The 15000-nt window shown below is 45.0% G+C and overlaps 1 protein-coding gene across 3 annotated transcripts in view; it reads left to right on the top strand.

Moving 5' to 3' along the window:
- The window catches only part of LOC128693388 (uncharacterized), an 831955-nt gene that overhangs the window by 800495 nt on the left and 16460 nt on the right, over window positions 1-15000 (top strand). The window lies entirely within an intron of this gene.

Below are 15000 nucleotides of genomic sequence, written 5' to 3'. Positions count from 1 at the left end.
GAGGTAGAGGACGTCAGAGTGACTGAGGTAGAGGACGTCAGAGTGACTGAGGTAGAGGACGTCAGAGTGACTGTGGTAGAGGACGTCAGAGTGACTGTGGTAGAGAGACGTCAGAGTGACTGAGGTAGAGGACGTCAGAGTGACTGAGGTAGAGGACGTCAGAGTGACTGAGGTAGAGGACGTCAGAGTGACTGAGGTAGAGGACGTCAGAGTGACTGAGGTAGAGGACGTCAGAGTGACTGTGGTAGAGGACGTCAGAGTGACTGAGGTAGAGGACGTCAGAGTGACTGAGGTAGAGGACGTCAGAGTGACTGTGGTAGAGGACGTCAGAGTGACTGAGGTAGAGGACGTCAGAGTGACTGAGGTAGAGGACGTCAGAGTGACTGAGGTAGAGGACGTCAGAGTGACTGTGGTAGAGGACGTCAGAGTGACTGAGGTAGAGGACGTCAGAGTGACTGAGGTAGAGGACGTCAGAGTGACTGTGGTAGAGGACGTCAGAGTGACTGAGGTAGAGGACGTAAGAGTGACTGAGGTAGAGGACGTCAGAGTGACTGTGGTAGAGGACGTCAGAGTGACTGAGGTAGAGGACGTCAGAGTGACTGAGGTAGAGGACGTCAGAGTGACTGTGGTAGAGGACGTCAGAGTGACTGAGGTAGAGGACGTCAGAGTGACTGAGGTAGAGGACGTCAGAGTGACTGAGGTAGAGGACGTCAGAGTGACTGTGGTAGAGGACGTCAGAGTGACTGAGGTAGAGGACGTCAGAGTGACTGTGGTAGAGGACGTCAGAGTGACTGAGGTAGAGGACGTCAGAGTGACTGAGGTAGAGGACGTCAGAGTGACTGTGGTAGAGGACGTCAGAGTGACTGAGGTAGAGGACGTAAGAGTGACTGAGGTAGAGGACGTCAGAGTGACTGAGGTAGAGGACGTCAGAGTGACTGTGGTAGAGGACGTCAGAGTGACTGAGGTAGAGGACGTCAGAGTGACTGAGGTAGAGGACGTCAGAGTGACTGAGGTAGAGGACGTCAGAGTGACTGAGGTAGAGGACGTCAGAGTGACTGAGGTAGAGGACGTCAGAGTGACTGAGGTAGAGGACGTCAGAGTGACTGAGGTAGAGGACGTCAGAGTGACTGAGGTAGGTAGAGTGACTGTAGAGGACGTAGAGGACAGAGCGCCTGAGGTAGAGGACGTCAGAGAGACGGAGGTAGAGGACGTCAGAGTGACTGAGGTAGAGGACGTCAGAGTGACTGTGGTAGAGGACGTCAGAGTGACTGAGGTAGAGGACGTCAGAGTGACTGAGGTAGAGGAAGTCAGAGTGACTGAGGTAGAGGACGTCAGAGTGACTGAGGTAGAGGACGTCAGAGTGACTGTGGTGACTGAGGTAGAGGACGTCAGAGTGACTGAGGTAGAGGACGTCAGAGTGACTGAGGTAGAGGACGTCAGAGTGACTGAGGTAGAGGACGTCAGAGTGACTGTGGTAGAGGACGTCAGAGTGACTGAGGTAGAGGACGTCAGAGTGACTGAGGTAGAGGACGTCAGAGTGACTGAGGTAGAGGACGTCAGAGTGACTGAGGTAGAGGACGTCAGAGTGACTGAGGTAGAGGACGTCAGAGTGACTGAGGTAGAGGACGTCAGAGTGACTGAGGTAGAGGACGTCAGAGTGACTGAGGTAGAGGACGTCAGAGTGACTGAGGTAGAGGACGTCAGAGTGACTGAGGTAGAGGACGTCAGAGTGACTGAGGTAGAGGACGTCAGAGTGACTGAGGTAGAGGACGTCAGAGTGACTGAGGTAGAGGACGTCAGAGTGACTGAGGTAGAGGACGTCAGAGTGACTGAGGTAGAGGACGTCAGAGTGACTGAGGTAGAGGACGTCAGAGTGACTGAGGTAGAGGACGTCAGAGTGACTGAGGTAGAGGACGTCAGAGTGACTGAGGTAGAGGACGTCAGAGTGACTGAGGTAGAGGACGCCAGAGTGACTGAGGTAGAGGACGTCAGAGTGACTGAGGTAGAGGACGTCAGAGTGACTGAGGTAGAGGACGTCAGAGTGACTGAGGTAGAGGACGTCTGAGAGTGACTGAGGTAGAGGACGTCAGAGTGACTGAGGTAGAGGACGTCAGAGTGACTGAGGTAGAGGACGTCAGAGTGACTGAGGTAGAGGACGTCAGAGTGACTGAGGTAGAGGACGTCAGAGTGACTGTGGTAGAGGACGTCAGAGTGACTGAGGTAGAGGACGTCAGAGTGACTGAGGTAGAGGACGTCAGAGTGACTGAGGTAGAGGACGTCTGAGAGAGGACGTGACTGAGGTAGAGGACGTCAGAGTGACTGAGGTAGAGGACGTCTGAGAGTGACTGAGGTAGAGGACGTCAGAGTGACTGAGGTAGAGGACGTTAGAGTGACTGAGGTAGAGGACGTCAGAGTGACTGAGGTAGAGGACGTCAGAGTGACTGAGGTAGAGGACGTCAGAGTGACTGAGGTAGAGGACGTCAGAGTGACTGAGGTAGAGGACGTCAGAGTGACTGAGGTAGAGGACGTTAGAGTGACTGAGGTAGAGGACGTTAGAGTGACTGAGGTAGAGGACGTCAGAGTGACTGAGGTAGAGGACGTTAGAGTGACTGAGGTAGAGGACGTTAGAGTGACTGAGGTAGAGGACGTGAGGAGGACGTAGAGGAGAGGACGTCAGAGTGACTGAGGTAGAGGACTGACGTCAGAGTGACTGAGGTAGAGGACGTCAGAGTGACTGAGGTAGAGGACGTCAGAGTGACTGAGGTAGAGGAAGTCAGAGTGACTGAGAGGACGTAGAGGACGTAGAAGACGTTAGAGTGACTGAGGTAGAGGACGTTAGAGTGACTGAGGTAGAGGACGTCAGAGTGACTGAGGTAGAGGACGTTAGAGTGACTGAGGTAGAGGACGTCAGAGTGACTGAGGTAGAGGACGTCAGAGTGACTGAGGTAGAGGACGTCAGAGTGACTGAGGTAGAGGACGTCAGAGTGACTGAGGTAGAGGACGTCAGAGTGACTGAGGTAGAGGACGTCAGAGTGACTGAGGTAGAGGACGTCAGAGTGACTGAGGTAGAGGACGTTAGAGTGACTGAGGTAGAGGACGTCAGAGTGACTGAGGTAGAGGACGTCAGAGTGACTGAGGTAGAGGACGTCAGAGTGACTGAGGTAGAGGGACGTCAGAGTGACTGAGGTAGAGGACGTCAGAGTGACTGAGGTAGAGGACGTCACGTCAGAGTGACTGAGGTAGAGGACGTTAGAGTGACTGAGGTAGAGGACGTCAGAGTGACTGAGGTAGAGGACGTCAGAGTGACTGAGGTAGAGGACGTCAGAGTGACTGAGGTAGAGGACGTTAGAGTGACTGAGGTAGAGGACGTCAGAGTGACTGAGGTAGAGGACGTCAGAGTGACTGAGGTAGAGGACGTCAGAGTGACTGAGGTAGAGGACGTCAGAGTGACTGAGGTAGAGGACGTCAGAGTGACTGAGGTAGAGGACGTCAGAGTGACTGAGGTAGAGGACGTCAGAGTGACTGAGGTAGAGGACGTCAGAGAGTGACTGAGGTAGAGGACGTCAGAGTGACTGAGGTAGAGGACGTCAGAGTGAGAGTGACTGAGGTAGAGGACGTCAGAGTGACTGAGGTAGAGGACGTCAGAGTGAGAGTGACTGAGGTAGAGGACGTCAGAGTGACTGAGGTAGAGGACGTCAGAGTGAGAGTGACTGAGGTAGAGGACGTCAGAGTGACTGAGGTAGAGGACGTCAGAGTGACTGAGGTAGAGCACGTCAGAGTGACTGAGGTAGAGGAAGTCAGAGTGACTGAGGTAGAGGACGTCAGAGTGACTGAGGTAGAGGACGTCAGAGTGACTGAGGTAGAGGACTGTCAGAGTGACTGAGGTAGAGGACGTCAGAGTGACTGAGGTAGAGGACGTCAGAGTGACTGAGGTAGAGGACGTAGAGGACGTTAGAGTGACTGAGGTAGAGGACGTCAGAGTGACTGAGGTAGAGGACGTTAGAGTGACTGAGGTAGAGGACGTCAGAGTGACTGAGGTAGAGGATGTCAGAGTGACTGAGGTAGAGGATGTCAGAGTGACTGAGGTAGAGGACGTCAGAGTGACTGAGGTAGAGGACGTCAGAGTGACTGAGGTAGAGGACGTCAGAGTGACTGAGGTAGAGGACGTCAGAGTGACTGAGGTAGAGGACGTCAGAGTGACTGAGGTAGAGGACGTCAGAGTGACTGAGGTAGAGGACGTTAGAGTGACTGAGGTAGAGGACGTCAGAGTGAGGTAGAGGACGTCAGAGTGACTGAGGTAGAGGACGTCAGAGTGACTGTGGTAGAGGACGTCAGAGTGACTGAGGTAGAGGACGTCAGAGTGACTGAGGTAGAGGACGTCAGAGTGACTGAGGTAGAGGACGTCAGAGTGACTGAGGTAGAGGACGTCAGAGTGACTGAGGTAGAGGACGTCAGAGTGACTGAGGTAGAGGACGTCAGAGTGACTGAGGTAGAGGACGTCAGAGTGACTGAGGTAGAGGACGTTAGAGTGACTGAGGTAGAGGACGTCAGAGTGACTGAGGTAGAGGATGTCAGAGTGACTGAGGTAGAGGATGTCAGAGTGACTGAGGTAGAGGACGTCAGAGTGACTGAGGTAGAGGAGGGAAATATTCGAGGTATTAAATAATATCTTTCAGTGGGTTTATAAGAGAAGATATTTTTCTATGTATTAGATTTTAATGCCCAACAGAAAGCTTCAGTGGAAGATGTTGGAACAACCGGAGAGGAAATAAATAAAAATTTGGTGTTGAATACAGACAGGAAAAAAAAACAGGACCAGAGGGAATATCACACTGGATTATGAAAGAATATTAAAAAAAGTTATGATATTTAATTTGGATATTTTTTCACTGCAAGAAAATGGATGGAGGCACATTGTGTGATTATTGACACAGAGAAGACAGGGAAGACTTGTTCAACTATACGACACCTTCGTTGACAATACCTTCAAGAATATTGTAAAAATCCATTACAGGAAAGTGTGTAAATTCGTTGAGAGCAAACACTCACTACCTAGTAAACAATTCGGTTTCTAATCGAGAAATTAATAATAATAATAATAATAATAATAATAATAATAATAATAATAATAATAATAATAATAATCTGTATTTCTACAAGTACATATACAAGGTATACAGTCCTAGCTGACATCAGTGACATACTACTATATAGAAAGCCGCTTGTTATGCTGAGCATTTCGAGCAAACTAGGTCAGTTTTGTCCCAGCATGCGACCCACACCAGTTGACTAACACCCAGGTACCCATTTTACCGATGGGTGAACAAGGACGGCAGGTGTCTTAAAGAAACACGTCCTAATGTTTTCCAGCATCAGTGGTGACCTGTACTTAATCAGTGGTGACCTGTACTTAACTCAGTGGTGACCTGTACTTAACTCAGTGGTGACCTGTACTTAACTCAGTGGTGACCTGTACTTAACTCAGTGGTGACCTGTACTTAACTCAGTGGTGACCTGTACTTAACTCTGTGAAGAAGTGTCTTGTGTGCTCCCCGTGGACTGAACCAAGATGCCCTCCATCGAGCAACTTTACCAGCAGCTTAAGGAAGAATTGAGGGTAGCGAAGATGGAGATACGGCGATTGACCGAGGAAAACAAGAGGATTCGTAGTAGTCCTCCTGTTTCGAGTCCTCAGGTCAAGAAGGGATCGTGGTCAGTGGCTGGACAGCAGGGGACGAAGTTGACGATCAAGAAGACGAATGGAAAGCCAGAAACGATGAAGAAGAAAGAGACTGCCGTGAAAACTCTTGTGGAAACCTCCAACGCATTCTCGGTGCTACCCGACGAATGTGAGTCGACTACTGGGACCGTCACGATGAACGCCAACAAGGAAGGTAAGAATATTGTTGTTGTTGGTGATAGCCAGGTTAAATACATGGACAGGGCATTCTGCTTGAAGTACAGGAGTAGGAGACAGAGGGTTTGCTTTCCTGGGGCTGGGATGGAGGACATTGTTAGCCGGCTTGACAACATCATGAACGGCAATGGGATCAATTCTATTATTTGCCTCAGTGCTGGAGGCAATGATGTAGGCAAGCGTAGAAGTGAGGATTTAGTTAGAAAGTTCAGGACAGCTATAGACATGATTAGGAAGAAGGGGGGGCGCCCTGTTATATGTGGCATTTTGCCAAGAAGAGGTGTTGGTAATGAATGGTTGTCCAGAGCAATTGGTATTAATTGTTGGCTGGATAAACACTGTAAGGATAATGCAGTACCATTCATTGACAACTGGGACAACTTCTATGGCCGAAATGACATGTATGCCAGGAATGGGGTTCACTTATCCAGGGCAGGTGTGGGTTTTCTTGCTAGCTCAGTTGAGGGGGTTGTTAGGACTTTAAACTAGGATTAGTTAGAGGTATGGGTTTAGAAATGATAAATAATCAGTATGGATATATTGACTTATGCTCTGATATTAAGAATCTTAATAGTAACTGTCATGGAGTAACTCTGGGTAATAATAATTTCAGAAATTGTGTAAAAACAAAGATGAATAGGAAAAATGTGCAGAAGAAAAAACATATGATGGTATTTTTGCTAACAGTCGAAGTGCAAGAAATAAAATTAATGAACTACGTTTGGTAGCATGTGCTGGGAACTTTGATATCATTGCATTAACTGAAACGTGGTATGATTTAAGGAGTCGGGATATGACTGCTGAGTGTAATATTCAGGGATTTAAGTGTTCAATGTGGATAGATGTGATGGGAAGGGGGGAGGAGTTGCATTATATGTTCGAGAAAATATTAATTGTTGCATAAAAACAGGTATAAAAATAGATGGAGCAGTAACAGAATCTGTTTGGGTAGAGTTTGTAGAGGGTCAAGAAAAACTAATTCTAGGTGTAATATACCGACCTCCAGGCTTGGATCACGATAGAGGGAGACTTCTTTGGGACGAAATTGTTAGGCTTCTAGACACAATAACATAGTCATAGTAGGGGACTTTAACTTTAGTCAAATTGACTGGAATTCTTTGACAGGTAATCTAGAGTCCAATGACTTTATGGAAACAGTTCAGGATTGTTTTCTGAAGCAGAGCGTAACAGAGCCTACCAGGGGTAATAATTTGCTAGACCTAGTCTTGTCAAATAAGGAAACACTCGTGAATAATTTGGAGATCACTGAAGAGCTTGGCGCAAGTGATCACAAGTCCATCACTTTTAGCATTAACTGGGAATGCAAGACTAATGATAATACAGTAAAAATCCCTGATTTCCGTTCTGCCGACTATAATGGACTTAGGGAACATCTGTCTAATCTTGATTGGGGTTATCTAGCTAATGATTTTATTGGCGATGATCATACTTATGATTATGAAGAGATATGTTTTTATGATTTTTTCTTAATAATGTACACCATGCCCAGAGTATATACATTTCCCAGAGAGATATTAGGTCTAATAATAACGATCCCAAATGGGTTAACAATAGGTTAAAGCATCTATTAGGGGAAAAAAGGGGAATTTATAGGCGCATCAGAAGAGGAGAGGTTAACCTTACTGACCAATATGTTCAGCTTAAAAGAGAAGTAAAAAAGGGAATTAGAAAGGCTAAACGTGACTATGAAATTAGAGTTGCTAGTGAATCAAAGATTAATCCAAAGGGGTTCTTTCAAGTGTATAGGACGAAGGTGAAGGAAAAAGTAGGACCTCTGAAAACTGGGAGTGGACAGCTGACGGATAACGAACTGGAAATGTGTTCCTTATTTAATGACTATTTTTTGTCAGTTTTTACGCAGGAAAATGTAAATGAGATTCCAGTAATTAACAATTATTTAGTTCCTGATGAATTTAAATTAACTAATATTACTGTCACGAGGGACATAGTTATTAAACAGATAGACAAACTGAAGCAAAATAAGTCCCAGGGACCCGATGAGATGTTTTCCAGGGTACTTATGGAATGAGATTAAGACACATGTGCAACATCTGGGTATCTTTATTGTAGACGTTTCGCCATCCAGTGGCTTTATCAATACAAATTCTAGGACATAACTTGAAGACAGTAGAACTATGTACAGAAGATGAGGTAATCAGTCCCTCAACCTAGGAGTAGGTGCGAAGAGCACCATAGTCGTGGAGATTCTGAATCTCCACGACTATGGTGCTCTTCGCACCTACTCCTAGGTTGAGGGACTGATTACCTCATCTTCTGTACATAGTTCTACTGTCTTCAAGTTATGTCCTAGAATTTGTATTGATAAAGCCACTGGATGGCGAAACGTCTACAATAAAGATACCCAGATGTTGCACATGTGTCTTAATCTCATCTTGTCGGTATTATATACCATTCGTACACTACTTATGGAATGCAAGATGGAGCTTAGTCAGCCATTAACGAGTGTGTTTAATGCGTCCATCCTTACCGGTGTTGTGCCAGAGTTGTGGAAGATGGCTAATGTGGTTCCTATATTCAAATCAGGGGATAAGTCCGTTCCTTCAAATTACCGTCCAATAAGCCTGACATCTATAGTGGGCAAGTTATTAGAATCAATTATAGCTGACATTATTAGAAGTCACCTTGAAGAGCATAACTTGATAAATGAATCTCAGCATGGATTCACGAGAGGTCGTTCCTGCCTGACAAACTTACTGACGTTCTTCAATAGAACATTTGAGGCAGTTGACAGTGATAAGGAATATGATATTGTTTATTTGGATTTTAGTAAAGCCTTCGATAGAGTACCTCACAGGAGACTCTTGAAAAAAGTGGCAGCTCATGGTATAGGAGGTAAAGTTCTAGCATGGATAGAGGCATGGCTTACCAATAGAAAGCAGAGAGTTACCATTAATGGAGTGAAATCTGAATGGGGATTAGTCACTAGTGGCGTTCCAAAGGGATCAGTTTTGGGCCCTCTCTTGTTCATAATTTACATTAATGACCTTGAAGGGATTACGAGTGACATGAGTAAGTTTGCTGATGATACAAAGATGGGCCGTATAATTCACTCTGAGGAGGATAGCAATGTGCTCCAGGACGATTTGGACAAATTGGTGTCCTGGTCTGAAAAATGGCAGATGAAGTTCAATGTGGATAAGTGTAAGGTACTTGCCCTTGGTAATAAAAATAACCATCGAAGCTATAATCTAGGTGAAGTAGAGCTTGATCATACAGAATGTGAAAAGGATTTGGAGTCATGGTGAGCAGAAATCTAAAGCCAAAACAGCAGTGCCTCAGTGTGCGCAACAAGGCCAACAGATTACTTGGTTTGAACATAAGAACATAAGAAAGGAGGAACGGTGGAAATAAATGGTATAAAATACCGACACAATGGAAATATAAACACAAATGCAGTATAATGTGATCCTTTATTGACAACGTTTCACCCACACAGTGGGCTTTTTCAAGTCACACACAGATCTACCTGGGGTTGGAAGGTACGGGAGTATTTATAGTTCAGAATGTTGAGGTCAGGTGGAGAATGCTGCATCTGATGATCTACCGGGTGGGGTTATAGAGTCTTGGGTAGCTAGGCGGGGATATTGGACAAGTTGTGAGTAGACCTTCTGCAGTGTTCTATGTTCTTATGTGGGATAGCGATGAAGAAGTTTCTTGGCGAGTGGTTCAGCTATGTTATAGAAGCCATTGTTCTGGTTGAAATTGTTGGTTATAGAGATAAACGATGATTCCAGGATTCTTCTGTATTGAGTGTTGTCTTCTGTGGCTATAAGTCTTGAGTTTCTGTAGTTAATTAAATGGTTGTGTGAATTGCGATGTTGTACACAGGCATTCCTTGTATCGTCAGTCCTGCTTGCATATTGGTGTTCTGAAATACGTGTTTGGAGGTCTCTTGATGTTTCACCCACATATAATTTGTTGCAGTCATTACAAGGGATTATGTATACCCCTGCAGAGGATGGAGGCTTGTCCTGTCTACTACTGGTGATGTCCTTGATGGTCGTGGTTGTGGAGGTAGATACTTGGAATGATGTTTTGGCAAAGATGTTGGAAACATGTTTGGCAATGGAGTTGGTGGGAAGGACTATGTATCTCTTCTCGGCAGTGTCTTCTCTGGGTGTGTTGAAGATGTTTAATGCTCGCCGTCTGCAGTCTCTGATGAAGTGACGAGGATAGTGGAGTTTGGAAAATACTTGTTCAATTATAGTGCATTCTTCCTCAAGGAACTCGTTGCTGCAGATTCTGAGTGCACGCAGGAAGAAGCCTATAATTACACCACGTTTGGTTTTGGTGTCGTGGTGAGAGTAGAAGTGGAGAAGATCGTTTTGGTTGGTGGGTTTTCGATAGACTTTAAAACGAAGTTCGTGGTCAGCTTTGCAGAGTAGAACATCAAGGAAAGGAAGAGTGTTGTCGACTTCTTCTTCAAGTGTGAACTGGATTGAAGGCTCGACCTGGTTGAGCTTGTCTTGGAGAGCTTGAACGTTGAAGCGTTTAGGAGTTATGAGGAGAATGTCGTCAACATAACGGAGCCAGGTGACAGACGAAGGAATAATGGTGGAGAAACGTTCGGCTTCTAGATGTTCCATGTATAGGTTCGCCAGGACTGCACTGAGTGGCGAACCCATGGGTAGTCCAAAAGTCTGCTGAAAGAGGTGATTTTCGAAAGAGAAACACGTAAAGCCAACACATAGTTCAACAAGGTCGATGAAATCGCTGGCTGGAATGGGAAGATCAAGTGAATCGTCAATTTTCCTGCGCAAGAGATCGATGGCTTGTTTAGTAGGTACTTTAGTGAATAGGGAAGTCACGTCAAGCTTACTCACTTCGCAACAGACACAATTTTCTTCGTGATTGCATCGAAGAAATGGTCTTACCAAGATCTACTCCTCCTCAAATTGCCAACATCAAACCACCTTTCTCCGCTACAGCTCGGACCTACCTTGAAGAGTGTGCAGATGACTTAAACAATGCTACAAAGGAAGCTTTTCTCCAAGCCAGAACACTAGGCACAACACTCCGGGGCAACATGAACAGACGCACCGCCGTAATCATTCGCAGCAGAGTTACCACAGCGAATGTTCAACAGAAGATCAGACTTACTAGGAAACTACAAACACTCTGCGATAATAGTAATTGGAAAAGTTTAGGAAGACCTGAAATTATTCAAAATCTTTCATCTCGTCCACTGTCAACCACAGAAACTGAAGCCCTCAGCTTAGGCCTCAAATTCGCAACAGGAATTACGAAACCAAAACAAGACCTCAATTTCACCGCCAAAAACTACAGACACAATGACTCCGACTTCCAAAAAGGCTATCTTCAAGGCATCATCTCAGCAGCCATCTCAACACGCAGCTCCCCAGTCATACCTCGACGTTACATCAATGCACTCAAAGGTTTAGCAGAAGACACGACCATCAGGGTCACCACCGCTGATAAAGGAGGTGGTGTTGTTATCATGAACACTGACGATTACAGGAACAAAATGCTTAATCTACTTAATGACCCAGATACCTACAAACCTCTCACAACTAACCAAGTGGACAACCTCACTAAAACTTTTCTTCAAAGGACTCGCCGCATTCTGAGGGGCTCAGAACAAGGGAAGAAACTTCTGCACACCATGCCCAGCAACCCCAGACCTGCCAGAATGTACGGCCTGCCAAAGACTCACAAGCCTGGTATCCCACTGAGGCCCATATCCTCGGGAATAGGCAGTGCTCCCCACCAGCTCTCAGGAATTCTCGCCAAACACCTCTCTAAACTCTTGGGCACTATCAGTCCAGCACATCTCAAACACTCAGGTGATCTTCTCAATCGCATTCGCAACATCAACATCAGGAACAAGAAACTTTCCAGCCTTGACGTGACTTCCCTATTCACTAAAGTACCTACTAAACAAGCCATCGATCTCTTGCGCAGGAAAATTGACGATTCACTTGATCTTCCCATTCCAGCCAGCGATTTCATCGACCTTGTTGAACTATGTGTTGGCTTTACGTGTTTCTCTTTCGAAAATCACCTCTTTCAGCAGACTTTTGGACTACCCATGGGTTCGCCACTCAGTGCAGTCCTGGCGAACCTATACATGGAACATCTAGAAGCCGAACGTTTCTCCACCATTATTCCTTCGTCTGTCACCTGGCTCCGTTATGTTGACGACATTCTCCTCATAACTCCTAAACGCTTCAACGTTCAAGCTCTCCAAGACAAGCTCAACCAGGTCGAGCCTTCAATCCAGTTCACACTTGAAGAAGAAGTCGACAACACTCTTCCTTTCCTTGATGTTCTACTCTGCAAAGCTGACCACGAACTTCGTTTTAAAGTCTATCGAAAACCCACCAACCAAAACGATCTTCTCCACTTCTACTCTCACCACGACACCAAAACCAAACGTGGTGTAATTATAGGCTTCTTCCTGCGTGCACTCAGAATCTGCAGCAACGAGTTCCTTGAGGAAGAATGCACTATAATTGAACAAGTATTTTCCAAACTCCACTATCCTCGTCACTTCATCAGAGACTGCAGACGGCGAGCATTAAACATCTTCAACACACCCAGAGAAGACACTGCCGAGAAGAGATACATAGTCCTTCCCACCAACTCCATTGCCAAACATGTTTCCAACATCTTTGCCAAAACATCATTCCAAGTATCTACCTCCACAACCACGACCATCAAGGACATCACCAGTAGTAGACAGGACAAGCCTCCATCCTCTGCAGGGGTATACATAATCCCTTGTAATGACTGCAACAAATTATATGTGGGTGAAACATCAAGAGACCTCCAAACACGTATTTCAGAACACCAATATGCAAGCAGGACTGACGATACAAGGAATGCCTGTGTACAACATCGCAATTCACACAACCATTTAATTAACTACAGAAACTCAAGACTTATAGCCACAGAAGACAACACTCAATACAGAAGAATCCTGGAATCATCGTTTATCTCTATAACCAACAATTTCAACCAGAACAATGGCTTCTATAACATAGCTGAACCACTCGCCAAGAAACTTCTTCATCGCTATCCCACATAAGAACATAGAACACTGCAGAAGGTCTACTCACAACTTGTCCAATATCCCCGCCTAGCTACCCAAGACTCTATAACCCCACCCGGTAGATCATCAGATGCAGCATTCTCCACCTGACCTCAACATTCTGAACTATAAATACTCCCGTACCTTCCAACCCCAGGTAGATCCGTGTGTGACTTGAAAAAGCCCACTGTGTGGGTGAAACGTTGTCAATAAAGGATCACATTATACTGCATTTGTGTTTATATTTCCAAGAAAGGAGGAACACTGCAGCAGGCCTGTTGGCCCATACTAGGCAGGTCCTTTACAATTCTTCCCACTAACAAACATTTGACCTACCCAATTTTCAATGCTACCCAAGAAATAAGCTCTGATGTGCAAGTCCCACTCAAATCCAACCCATCCCACTCATGTATTTATCCAACCTAAATTTGAAACTACCCAAAGTCCTAGCCTCAATAACCCAACTAGGTAGACTGTTCCACTCATCTACTACCCTATTTCCAAACCAATACTTTCCTATGTCCTTTCTAAATCTAAACTTATCTAATTTAAATCCATTACTGCGGGTTCTCTCTTGGAGAGATATTCTCAAGACCTTGTTAATATCCCCTTTATTAATACCTATCTTCCACTTATACACTTCGATCAGGTCTCCCCTCATTCTTCGTCTAACAAGTGAATGTAACTTAAGAGTCTTCAATCTTTCTTCATAAGGAAGATTTCTAATGCTATGTATTAATTTAGTCATCCTACGTTGAATGTTTTCTAACGAATTTATGTCCATTCTGTAATATGGAGACCAGAATTGAACTGCATAATCTAGGTGAGGCCTTACTAATGATGTATAAAGCTGCAGTATGACCTCTGGACTTCTGTTGCTTACACTTCTTGATATAAATCCCAGTAATCTATTTGCCTTATTACGTACGCTTAGGCATTGCTGTCTTGGTTTAAGGTTGCTGCTTACCATAACCCCCAAATCCTTTTCGCAATCTGTATGGTTAAGTTCTACATTATTTAACTTATAAGTGCTAGGGTTATGGACACTCCCGAGCTTCAGAACCTTGCATTTATCTACATTGAACTGCATCTGCCACTTTTCTGACCAAGAGTAGAGTTTGTCTAAATCCTCCTGAAGTTCCCTAACATCTACGTTTGAATCAATTATCCTACCTATCTTCGTGTCATCGGCGAATTTGCTCATATCACTAGTAATTCCTTCATCAAGATCATTGATATATATTATAAACAACAACGGGCCCAAGACTGATCCCTGTGGAACGCCACTTGTTACTGATCCCCACTCGGATTTAACCCCATTTATGGACACTCTTTGCTTCCTGTCTGTGAGCCATGATTCGATCCACGAGAGCACCCTTCCCCCAATGCCATGAGCTGCTACTTTCTTCAACAGTCTTTGGTGCGGAACTCTATCAAATGCCTTACTAAAATCTAAGTAAATAATATCAAATTCTTTATCGTGGTCAACAGCCTCAAAAGCTTTACTGAAGAAAGTTAATAAATTAGTTAGACAAGACCGGCCTCTTGTGAATCCATGCTGAGTATCATTAATCAAGCTATGCTTATCGAGATGGCTTCTTATAACCTCAGCTATAATTGACTCTAGTAATTTGCCTACAATTGAGGTCAGGCTTATTGGGCGGTAATTTGACGGTAACGACTTGTCCCCTGTTTTAAAAATAGGAATTACATTAGCCATCTTCCACATATCAGACACTGCACCTGTTTGAAGAGATAAATTAAAAATATTAGTTAATGGTTCACAGACTTCCATTTTGCATTCCTTTAGAACCCTTGAAAAAACCTCATCAGGACCCGGTGACTTATTTTACTTCAGTCTGTCTATCTGCTTCACAACCATTTCACTAGTGACTGTGATGTTACATAATTTCAACTGTGATGTTACATAATTTAGAACAAAAATATGAGATTATTACAACAGCTATGGATAAAGGATAAAGGGGAATTC

The sequence above is a fragment of the Cherax quadricarinatus genome, chromosome 57 (genome assembly GCF_038502225.1).
Source record: "Cherax quadricarinatus isolate ZL_2023a chromosome 57, ASM3850222v1, whole genome shotgun sequence".
NCBI lineage: Eukaryota > Metazoa > Arthropoda > Malacostraca > Decapoda > Parastacidae > Cherax > Cherax quadricarinatus.
The sequence above is the reverse complement of the archived record's forward strand: the minus strand, read 5'-3'. Positions and strand labels throughout refer to the sequence as shown.